Raw genomic sequence first — 12,086 nt, 5'->3', positions numbered from 1 at the left:
AAGATCTTAATCCAAGATTAAGAAGGAGAGCTCTGAAGGCTGCCTGCCTGAATTTGTATCTGTTCTGGCTGAGTGACTTTGGGTGAACTACTTCACATCTCTGTGCTTCAAGTCCTAATCTTTAAAACAAGACTAACAGAGAGTAAGTACCTCAGAGTTTCTTGACGATTAAGAGATAATAAATATAAATGTAGTTTGTAGTATAACAACTCAGTAAGTGTTGCTACATGAATGCTAATAATAATACTACATTAATTATTATTGTTTCACACAGTAAGCCATTTATCATCCACAACAGGCTTTGTAGTTATGAATGTTACAGGTGGATTTCCACTGCAAGTACAGAGAAGTACCTTCCTATCCTCTCCCCATCCCCTCTAACCTCAGGTAAAATGATCAAATTATATATAACAAAAGCCATAATATATTCAAACTTTCTGCCTCAACATTTCCATTGCTGGGACATTCCAAGGAAATAATCTGACATATCTAAAACTTTTGGTTCAAACATGTTAATTGCAGGATTGGGATATGACACAATCATTAAAATCAAATGTTTAAATTCTCCGGTAGGTAAAAAAATCAAAGCACTAAAATGAACTGCAAACATGTGTAACAGGAGTTATATTTACAAGGGTGAATATGAAATTCTTTCTTACCAATCAACTGTTAATATTTTTCCAAGTTCCTATAATCATGTACATATACATATATATACATATATGTGTATTTCTGTGGATATCTGTCCAAAAAGAGACTGCAAATGAAGTATCTAATTGAATTATAAAAGATCTGAGGAGTTCCCGTCGTGGCGCAGTGGTTAACGAATCCGACTAGGAACCATGAGGTTGCGGGTTCGATCCCTGGCCTTGCTCAGTGGGTTAACGATACGGTGTTGCCATGAGCTGTGGTGTAGGTTGCAGACGCGGCTCAGATCCCGCGTTGCTGTGGCTCTGGCGTAGGCTGGTAGCTACAGCTCCGATTAGACCCCTAGCCTGGGAATATCCATATGCTGCGGGAGCGGCCCAAGAAATGGCAAAAAAGAAAAAAAAAAAAAAAAAAAAAAAAAAAAACTGAATCTAACTTTAGACAAAATAATGTCTCACAATAGGGGGAGGAAATTTAACTCTAAATTTAACTTAATTTAAATGCCACAAACATTATAGTTCAGGCTCTGATTATCACTTGATTAGTTCAGTTTTTCCCAGAGTGCATTTCATATTATTAACTAGGCCTACGGAATTTTCTGTGATCAGGTAAGTTTGGCAAATGCTGAAATTCTAGTTTCTTATTGAAGATTCATAACATATATTAGCATAATAAGGGTTTTGAATTTTTCTGCAGTTAAGCATACACAGGCACTTTTACCCTTGCTAGAGCCTGGGTTTCCAAAATGTATTTGACTAAGGAAACATAAATATATATGTATGTATATGTGTGTGTGTGTGTGTGTGTATATATATTGTACTCTTAATTTCCCAACTTTTACCAAGACATTTTCTATATGATGTGCACACATGACATCAACCAGTTTTCATATCTCAGCATAACTTCTCTTAGTCCTTAAGAAGGTAGAGGGGAGAGGGCAAGGGCAAGCCTGGGGTGGGACAGCTATGGCCTGTGACACCTTCTCAGGTCTGAAGGCTCACTTCTTGCTGAGCCACAATTTTTAATTCTCTAAATCAGTGTAACCGTTCTTAACATAATCAATTTATTTATGGACTTTGGTTTATGGGAATGTGTACAAACTTCTGACTATCCTAGCTCATAAGTAATCCAGGTATCAGCAAGATCGCATCATCCTCCATGGGAATAAAGCAACATCAAGGACAGGTGTCTTTGAACAACATCCCTACCACTGGCTTTTCATCATTTTAGAAAGCCTGTGGCTTCACACAGAAGGCACTGCTCTGTGGTGCACACTTAGGGATATGCTGTCCTACTCTATTAAAATAGGCCAAAGTTGTTCTCCCCTCCCGCCTGCCCCATGCCCCAGTCCCATTCCAAACCTTCCTGTGCAGAACTAATGTTTTAGAAATTTAAAAAATTATTTAATAAAACAGATAAAAAATAAAAATGAAGAAACTGAGATGAAGAAATAGAAATTACTTTCCAAATATTATTCAGTTGGAAGACAGGAAGCTAGAACTCCTTTATCATTTGTGAAATGTGATATGTACAGAGCACTAGGTATATAAGATGTGTTGAACAAGAACCCTTTCATCATGTGCTCTCTATGGAGCAAGGTTCAAAAAGTTAATCAGGTAGAACACAATAAGTTAAGTGCTAAAAAAGTAGCCCATGCTTATTCAGATTTGTTCAACATACATTTATTAAATGCAGACTAGGTATATACCCCAGCTAGATGTTGTCACCATAAAAATTAAGAAGATAAAATCTGTCCTTACAGTAATTACGATTTAATGGGGGAGGTCAATATGAACCGATCATTTCAATACAGTATGGTAATAATGATAATAGCTAATATTTTTTGAGTGCTTACTTTTGTTACATACTATTCTAGGCACTTGGCATATATTATTCAATTGTCACAACAAAGTTTTAAGGTCAATGATATTTTTCTCCCCAGAGTGTAGATGGGACTAGTACAGCAGAGAATTAAATTGTCCAAAGTTATCCAGCTAGAAGATGGCAGAGCTGGAATCTGGAGACAAAAGAGCTGACTCTGGAGCCTGCACTATTAACTCTATGCCAAAAATGCCTTTAAGACTTCTTAGAAATCTACTCAGGAAGGAAAACACATGAATTTGTAACAGCATGGATGGATCTGGAGGGTATCGTGCTTAGTGAAATCAGCCGGGGAAAGACCAACATTGTATGATAGAACTTGTAAGTGGAATCCAAAACAAACTAATGAACTAGTGAATATAACAAAAAAGAACAGATTCACAGATAGAACTAGTGGTTCCCAGTAAGGAGAGGGAAAGGGGAAGAACAAGAGGCAGGTAGAGGATTAAGAGGTACAAACTACTATGTATAAATAGTATATTGTACAGTGCAGGAAATATAGCCAGTATTTTATAATAACTATAAATGGAGTATAACCTTAAAAAAAAAAAAAAAAAAAAAGACTGCTTAGAAAAACTCTTGTTGCTAGATAGAGGCCTAACCCATACAAAAGCATTGCAAAACACGTAGAACGGAATACCATCATTCAGACAGGGTGACAAAAGACTTAGTTGCATGGGTTAGCCCTATCTTACATCTATTATTTGGATATTTGACTTAACATTTTTCTCACATCCTTAATATATTTCAATAAAGTATCAACCTAATGGCTGCACTAAAATAACCCGATAGGTTTGGCAGTCTTTCACTTGATAGTTCAGAACCCTGCCATGAACTGATATAATTGTGTTTGAAATGTGTAGGCAGCATATGAAGTTCTCACACTGTAACATGATTAAATTTGAGAGATCATTCAAAATAGCCTCTTTCTTTTTGTGATTCTTTCTACTTATAGGATAATTTTAAAGGATAGTATACAGAGCTATGGGTAGTAAAAAATGACGTACACTAAGAAAGCAGCCACCAGAGATAGCCAGCTCCTTCTGGTCCCAGTTGGTGATATTTGATGGTGCTGTCTTTGACGGACTCATAGTTGCCTGGACCATGGATTATGAAAGTCACAAGACTGCCAGGTGCCAGTTAGTAGCTTATGGAGGAAAATACCAGGTTAATAAATGTAAATATGTATAGGAAATTGAGGCTGAGCAGTGCTGCTTATAGAGTTTAGAGATTTACCTAGATGTTCCTGTTACAGTGATTTTGTCATTCAATAACATATCTCTAACTATCATAATTTTAAATAAATCATTTCGGCAGTAATGAGCTTAAGAAGGCAAAAAGGTTTTTGTTTAAAAACTTACAACTTCTTTAAAATGCTGATACTGAAGTACAATTTGGACAAAATATTTTGGGGCCCTATATAACAGCCGTGGGGGTTGTAGTAATACCAACGGCCACATGAAGGCCAGAAGATGTATCACTGTTGAAGAAGGATCAGCATTTACCTTAGCAATTTGGTTTTATTTTAGAAGATTAAGCTTAAAAACATCAGTTTAATTCTGGCAGTGGCAGAAGGTATCTTTACACATCACTCTGTGAAGTAAAACTTTCTATTGAAATATAGTTGACTTATGGTGTTAATTTCTTTCTTTTTTTGTGTGTCTTTTTGGGGTCTCACTGGTGGCATATGGAAGTTTCCAGGTTTGGGGTTGAATTAGAGCTGTATTTGCTGGCCTATACCACAGCCACAGAAACACCAGATCTGAGCTGCATCTATGGCTCATGGCAATGCTGGATGCTTAACCTGCTGAGCAAGGCCAGGGATTGAACCTATATCCTCATGGATACTAGTCAGGTTCATTACTACTGAGCCACCACAGGAACTCCAGATTTCTGATGTACAGCAAAGTGATTCAGTTACATATATATATATATATATGTGTATGTATGTGTGTGTGTGTATAATCTTTTCCATTATGGTTTATCATAGGACATTGGATATAGTTCTCTGTGCTATACAGGACCTTTTTCAAAAAAAGATTTTTATTTCTTCCATTATAGTTGATTTGTTGTTCATACCATCCATCTGCTAACCCCAACTTCCCATTCCCTTTCCCAATTCCCCTCCTGCAACCATAAGTTTGTTCTCTATGTTGTTTTTATTTCATAGATAAGTTCATTAGTGTCATATTTCAGATTCTACATGTAAGTGAAATCATATGGTATTTGTCTTTCTCTTTGACTTACTGCACTTAGTATGATAATCTATAGTTGCATCCATGTTGCTGCACATGGCATTATTTTGTTCTTTCTTACGGCTGAGAAGTATTCCATAATATATACGTATCATATTTTCTGTATACATTCCTCTGTTGATGGACATTTAGGTTGTTTCCATGTCCTAGCTATTGTGAACCGCACTTCTATAAACACTGGGGTGCAAGTATTTTTCAAATTAAAGTTTTCTCTAAGTATATGCCCAGGAGTGGGATTACTGGATCATATGGCAACTGTATCTTTAGTTTTTCGAGGAACCTTCATACTTTTTTCCATAGTGGCTGGATCAACTTACATTTCCACCAATAAGGTGAGAGAGTTCCCTTTTCTCCACACCTTTTCCAGTATTTATTACTTGGAGACATTTTAATGACAGCAGTTCTGACTAGTGTGAGGTGGTACCTCATTGTGTATTTAATTTGCATTTCTCTAATAATTTTTAGTGATATTGAACATTTTCTTATGTGCCTGTTGCCCATTTTTATTTCTTCTTTGGTGAATTGTGTATTTAGGTCTTCTGCCCATTTTTTGATTGGATTTTATTTTGTGGTGGTTGAGTTGTATGAGCTGTTCGTATATTTTGGAAGTTAAGCCCTTGTCAGTCACATTATTGGTAAATATTTTCTTTCATTCTGTAGGTTGTGTTTTTATTTTGTTTATGGTTAATTTGCTGTGCAGAATCTAAGTTTGATTAGGTCCCATTTGTTTGTTTGTTTTATTTCTATTGCTTTGGAAGACTGTCCTAAGAAAACACTGCCACAATTTATGCCAGAGAATGTTTTGTCTATGATCACTTTTAGGAGTTTTATGGTGTCATATCTTATGTTAACTCCTTAAGCCATTTTGAGTTGATTTTTGCACATGGTAAGAAGATGCTCCTAACTTCATTGATTGACAAGTGGCTTTCCAACTTTGCCAGCATCACTTGTTGAAGAGATTGTCTTTTTCCCATTGTATATTATTGCCTTGTTTGTCAAAGACTGACCATAGGGTGTGTGGGTTCTGGACTTTCTTTTATGTTCCATTGATCCTTATGTCTGTTTTGTGCCAATACCATATGTTTTGATTATTATAGCTTTGTAGTATTGTCTGAAGTCTGGAACACTTATGCCTTCTGCTTTGTTCTTTTTCTTCAGGATGGCTTTGGCAATTCTGGGTCTTTTGTTTCTGTAAAAATTTTTATTTTATTTTAATTTTATTTTATGGCCACACCAAGGCATATGGAGTTGCTTGGCCAGGGATCAGATCCAAGATGCAGTTGCAACTTACACTGTAGCTGAGGACAAGCTGGATCCTTAACCCACTGTGCTGGGCCAGGGATCAAACCTGTGTCCCAGCACTGCAGAAAAACCACTTTTCATGTTACACCACAGTGGAAACTCTTCCATATAAATTTTAGAATTGTGTGTTCTAGTTGTGTGAAAAATATCATGAGTAATTTGATAGGGATCATATTAAATGTGTAGATTGCTTTGGGCAGTATGGTCATTATAACAATATTAATTCTTATTTGAGAGAATGGAATATCTTTCCATTTATTTAAATTATCTTCAATTTCCTTTATTAATGTTTTATAGTTCTCAGCATATAAGTATTTCACCTCCCAGGATACATTAGGTTTATTTCAAAGTATTTTATTTTTTGGGATACAATTTTTAAAGGTAGTGGTTTTTTTTTAATCTCCTTTTCTAATAATTTCATTGTTACTATAAAGAAATGCAACCAATTTCTGTATGTTAATCTTGCATACCTTGTTGAATTTATTTATCAGTTCTAGTAATTTTTGTGTGAAGCAGAAATCTTGCTGTCCTCAGACAATTGTTTTTCTAAATTAATTTTTCTTATTTTTGTTTTAAGTATTCTTGGGGTATACATAAAGTGTAGTTAGAACCATCAATCCATTTGTTCTATTTACAGAACTTCACATATAATTAAACATGATGTCAGTTCTATATTACTTTGTGTCCAAAACTTCAAATATAAAAACCAATGGATTTGTTTCCAATCATTTTTTTAACCTGATTATAGAATTAAGCTTTGGAAATTCATTGTATTTAAAGGAAATTACCTGATATTATTTTGAATTTTGCTGTAAATTCAGTTAAAAAGTTAAATATGAAGATAAAATTGTTTCTTCAATGATATTTTATATAAAATTCCTTTGAGCATCACTAAAGTACTAAACTCAAAAACCCAGGTACTAGATTCCATAGGTCACTAAATTATTAAATTAAAAAAAAGAAACTTAGAGCTATGTACTCATAACTGATGTTGGTCCACAAATAATTTATTTATTCAATCAAGCTGTTATATTTACAAAAGTATAAATTTAGAATGTCAAAACTTAGAATATTTACATATAAACAGTAACTTCAAATTTTTAATGACAAAACTGATCTTGACTAAAAAAGTATTTCAACATTGGGATGTACATATCTCTCTGCTGATACTTACCAGTAAATACAAAGCATTTTTTTAAATTAGAGGTCTTAATTTTGTTTGTATTTTGAACAAAATTGGTTGGCAGTCTTTAATGAAAATATTCAATGAGTAGAGATCAAAAGTTTCTACTTTTTAAGCTTTTGGTGAATTGCATTTATTGAAAACAAAATTTGCAAAGGGAAAAACAAAGTTGACTTGTACAAAAAAAAAGGTAGGGACTGAAAATTTAATTGTTGAGCAATTATAAATGAACAGTGCTAATTTTATATTGAAGTTAGGAATATATAAACTTGAGAGGGAGTTTTTTTTTGTTTGTTTTTGTTTTGTTTTTTTTTTTAGTTAACTATCCTGTTTGAATTGTATATATTTTTTTACCCTTGGCCAGAATGGAAGAAAGATAAAAAAAAAAAAAGCCTACAATTTCATAATTGTTAAATGTGACAAAAAATTAAAAACAACTATAAACCAAGAGTACTTATATTTACAAGAAACACATTATCATATGATAGTACCAAATGACTTTTTAAGTCAAGGCAAAAAGACAATAGCTGTGAATATAATTGAGCAAATATGTTAATACATTTTAACTAGTAAAATTTTAAAATTAGTACATATATTTGGCAGAATTTTCTGAGTTTACTGTGTAACTCAGTAACCACAGACATAATATTTCTTAATGAAAACTGTTACAATAATATGTAGATTTATGTGTATTATATTAATATATCTATTAATAGTAAATGTATTATTTTAAGATTTATGTTTAAATGTTATTCATATAAAGTTGAAAGACTTTAACTATAAAATGCAGTGTTAAATACTGCAGGAAAGTTTATAAGAGAATTTCAATTAATAACACTGTCTTATTAAAAAGCATTCTAGGAGTTCCTGTCATGGCTCAGCAGAAACGAATCTAACTAGTATCCATGAGGATGCAGGTTTGATCCCTGGCCTCACCCAGTGGGTTAAGGATTCCAGTGTTGCCATGAGCTGTGGTGTAGGTTGCAGATGTGGTTTGGATGTGGCATTGCTATGGCTGTGTTGTAGGCCAATGGCTATAGGTCTGATTTGACCCCTAGCCTGGGAACCTCCATATGCCGTGAGTGTGGCCATAAAAAGACAAAAGCATTATATTTCACCCCAGAAAAATATGTTTTGAAGGATAGTAAAGACAGATATGATTAAAGTATATGAATATATACAAAAATAATTATTATGTTCTTGCTATTATTTAGATAAGCAATATAAAAGAGCTTAAGAAATACATTTAGCTTTAATTCACATGAATTTATTATTTTTAATTTTTAGAGAAATTTGTGAAAATATATAATAAATCAAATATGACGTTTTATTGCATTTCTTAAAAATATCTTGATTTGGGTGATAGATTACAGAGTTATGCTAGGTGTAGGAAACAGAAGGTGCTTAGGAAGTGATAGAAAGTTTTCAGCATATTCTGGGATAGTTTATGATAGTGTCATGTAAATTTGAAGTGGAAATTTCACACTTTCTGAAAATGTTGGAATTTTTGACCGAGGCTAAAATATGTAAAATGTTTTTCTGTTTTCTTTCACTTACATTTTGTGGAAATATTCCTCATTTCTCACTAAACATTTGTTACAGTTCTCACAATTTAGATAGTCTAGGCTTGACCTATTTTGCAATAAACCTAGAATTATTATTTCATATGGAATCTGTCCTCTACTTTTGTCACTGACGTATAGTTGACTTACAGTGTTATTTCAGGTGTATTTGTATATATACACGGTATATTTGTATATACAAATAATATGGGTGTATTAAATATATATTATATATATATTTCAGATTCATTTCCATGATAGTTTATTATAAGATACTGAATATAGTTACTAGTGCTATACAGTAGGACCTTGTTGTTTATCCTTTAATCTTATTATAGGACTTGTTGATAGAAATCAAAGGGGCAGGGAGATAATAGCATTATATTTCACACAGTACTGCAATATGCCCTTGCACAAGAATAAGGTTTGGATATATTGTTTTTGGCAGCTGGCTCCGGTCCTCAGCTCAATTCTATTTTTGTATGTTTGGAGTCAATCCCAACTTGAGGTCAGGGAGAGAGGAAGGACCTTTGAGACCCTGACTAGGAACAGCATGCAGCTAGAAGGCAAGGGATACTTTCTGGAGTATCTTAACCTCTCTTAACCTAGTCTCCCTGGTGAATTTAATGGGTGCTAAGCCCTTTGGAAATCTGTGGAAAAGTCTCTGGAATGCCTGATCATTTAGATGGAAGATTTCAAGGCTCAGCACATTTGAGGGGGAATAATTTGGAAGTGGTATGTGTCACTGCAGATATTGATACATGACAGTAACAAATCATTACAATAATACATAATTTGAAGTACTTTGCAACATATAGAGAAGGATCTGTTTATAACTCTATGAGTTTGGAAAAGAACTTTAGTGGTAATGTCTTCTACATAGACCAATGCCTACCATGTAGTAACTACTATTTTTCAATAAGTTGTCAAATGCTGGAATCACCAGATATTTATATTTTCAGAAAAGTCTTGTATGTTTGTTAGGTTGACTCTGAACCTCATGCCTAATAGAGTCAATGCTCTTCCTAAAAACTAAAGTAGGCATTAGATATAAAAGTCAGAATCTTTATATTTTTCACCAAAATATATCTATACTTATCTCACAAATCTGTCAATCAGCAGGATTTGTTTTTTTCTCCATGATATCAAATAACCAGCTTGACTTTTTCTCCCCATTGAATTGAATAAATTCAATTTAAATAAATTTGAATACATTGGAGTGGTTTTCAATCACAAACTTATTTTTTCAATAGATGCTCTTGTTTTAAAAATTCTCAATAAATAAGACCGTATGAGTCAGGCTCAAATACAAAGGTAACTGCTTTATGGATAAAGCAGAATTATCTGATTTAAATGGATATGTGGATATAATTAAAACATTATATTAGTGCATTTACATAGTTGCAGAGTTTTTGCTTCAATATTTTTAACCTCAAGGTTGTAAGTAATTATGTGTAATTGGTTTAGCTTCTATTAAAATAATTAGATTACAGTGATGCAATTTTGAATGTGTGTGTGTTTTGGAATTAATTTTTAGCAATTAGCTTCCTCATAGATTCTATCAGCATTGTAATTTGAATTTGCTTCCAGAAAGTTACTGATACCACAGATTTGGGAGCTTTGTTGTTTGAATTCCTCTTTGTTGGAGAATATGACATTCTGTTGCACACAGAGTTAATAAACTCTAATCTGGACCATATTCAAATATACCTTTTAAACAAACAATATCAAAGTATAGTTGTTCTATTGAATTATTATGCTGTACACGTAGAACTAATATTATGTATCAATTATATTTCAGTAAAAATTAGGGATTTTTGGATGATAGAAATATTCTATATCATGATTATGTTGGTGGGTACACCATTGTACATGGAGTACATTTGTCAAGACTCACTGAATCATTCACTTAAAATCAGTGAATTTTTTGTATGTGCATTGTACCTCTATAAAACTGACAAAGGCGAAATTTTTTAGGCATTCAAAAGTGATAAAGAACAAGAATTAATGAATTTTTAGACAGTGTAATTGATCTCTTCAAAGCATCTTACTAGCTAATTACATGTTGACCAGATAGACAAAATAAATCACTCTCGCTTTTGTGTTCCTACTGTTTTTGTACAGTCTTCTGTCACAGGAACCTTAACACTTTATTTCAATTCTAATTTTATATGCCAATTTCCCATGAGGAGTCTGCAACATCCACGACACCCATTAGTGTGACTTAGCGCATGTTTACCTCTTTATGTTTAACCATAGCATACAAAGTGCTAAAGAAAGACTATTTCCTTCTTGGTTGCAAATAATTCTCTATTTTTCCAGGTTTTTTTTTTTTTTTTTTTTTTCATTTCAGCTAATTTCCTTCCTGTTGTATTCATTTTTTTTTTCTTCTCCATTTCCTTCATATTTTATTTGATCATCAACCTTCTTGGCTTAAGTACTGTCTAGAGGACTTTCAGAAGCATGTCCTATGTTTGGGAATTTACAGCTTGAGCTGAAGGTACAAAATCAGTCTCTCAATGTTTTTCAACACACATGAGTGTAACACACACATATATGATACACACATCATACCAAGTTTAATACAGAAGAAAGAGTTGATTGTCTCAGTTCCCATTTTCAAGCCAATTAAATTTGCCCTAGAAAGGTTCAAGGTAAGACACATGCCAAGATTCCCAACTCAAAAACTTATTAGCCATACATAAATGTGGCTATTTACATATTTGCATAATATAAAATTTAGTTACTTTATCCCTATATACATAATATATAGTTAGCCATCATGGCTTTTCTAATTATTCTCACTTTATAATGTTCTTTGAAATGTCCTCTTCACTTAAAGGTGACCACTCATTTCCTTTCATAATCTATGTGCTTGTTATATTTTTAGTCCCCTTCATATGCACTTGTGTTTGGTTTATTATAGGAAAACTAAAATAAAATGGTTATGCTGTACTTCAAACTTAAGTATCATAGTTTCATCTCTGCATCTTACCTCTTATGCAAAACTCACTCTGATTTTCTAGGTGTCTTATCATTGTCTGCATGCACAGACTGAAAACACTGTCCACTTCACACTGAAGTCATGAAGATTAAATGAGGCAATGGATTTGACATTGGTGAGTGAACCATCCGACTTCAAACATGCCTTCCTTCCACTGTGCAGTTCTACCTCTTTTATAGACTATCACCTTTTTATGTGAGAAGTCTGTATTGCTATTTTGCTAACACTGCTTTTGATTGAGCAAATAATCG

General features: G+C 33.3%; 1 protein-coding gene across 3 annotated transcripts in view; it reads left to right on the top strand.

Annotated features, from left to right (window-relative positions):
* LOC110255407 (uncharacterized) overlaps positions 1 to 12,086 on the top strand; it is a 689,852-nt gene that overhangs the window by 665,526 nt on the left and 12,240 nt on the right. For all 3 annotated transcript variants that reach the window (XR_002335552.2, XR_014814808.1, XM_084975506.1), the window contains one exon: positions 11,858 to 11,950. The gene's annotated coding sequence lies outside the window, so the exon portion shown is untranslated. The remainder of the gene's footprint in view (positions 1 to 11,857; positions 11,951 to 12,086) is intronic.

This window comes from Sus scrofa, chromosome 9 (assembly GCF_054392235.1).
Source record: "Sus scrofa isolate SSC_HxYL_T2T_F1_AM1 chromosome 9, Sscrofa_HxYL_maternal_Yorkshire_Landrace_v2.0, whole genome shotgun sequence".
In the NCBI taxonomy this organism is placed as follows: Eukaryota; Metazoa; Chordata; class Mammalia; order Artiodactyla; family Suidae; genus Sus; species Sus scrofa.
This window is presented reverse-complemented; position numbering and strand designations above follow the sequence as displayed.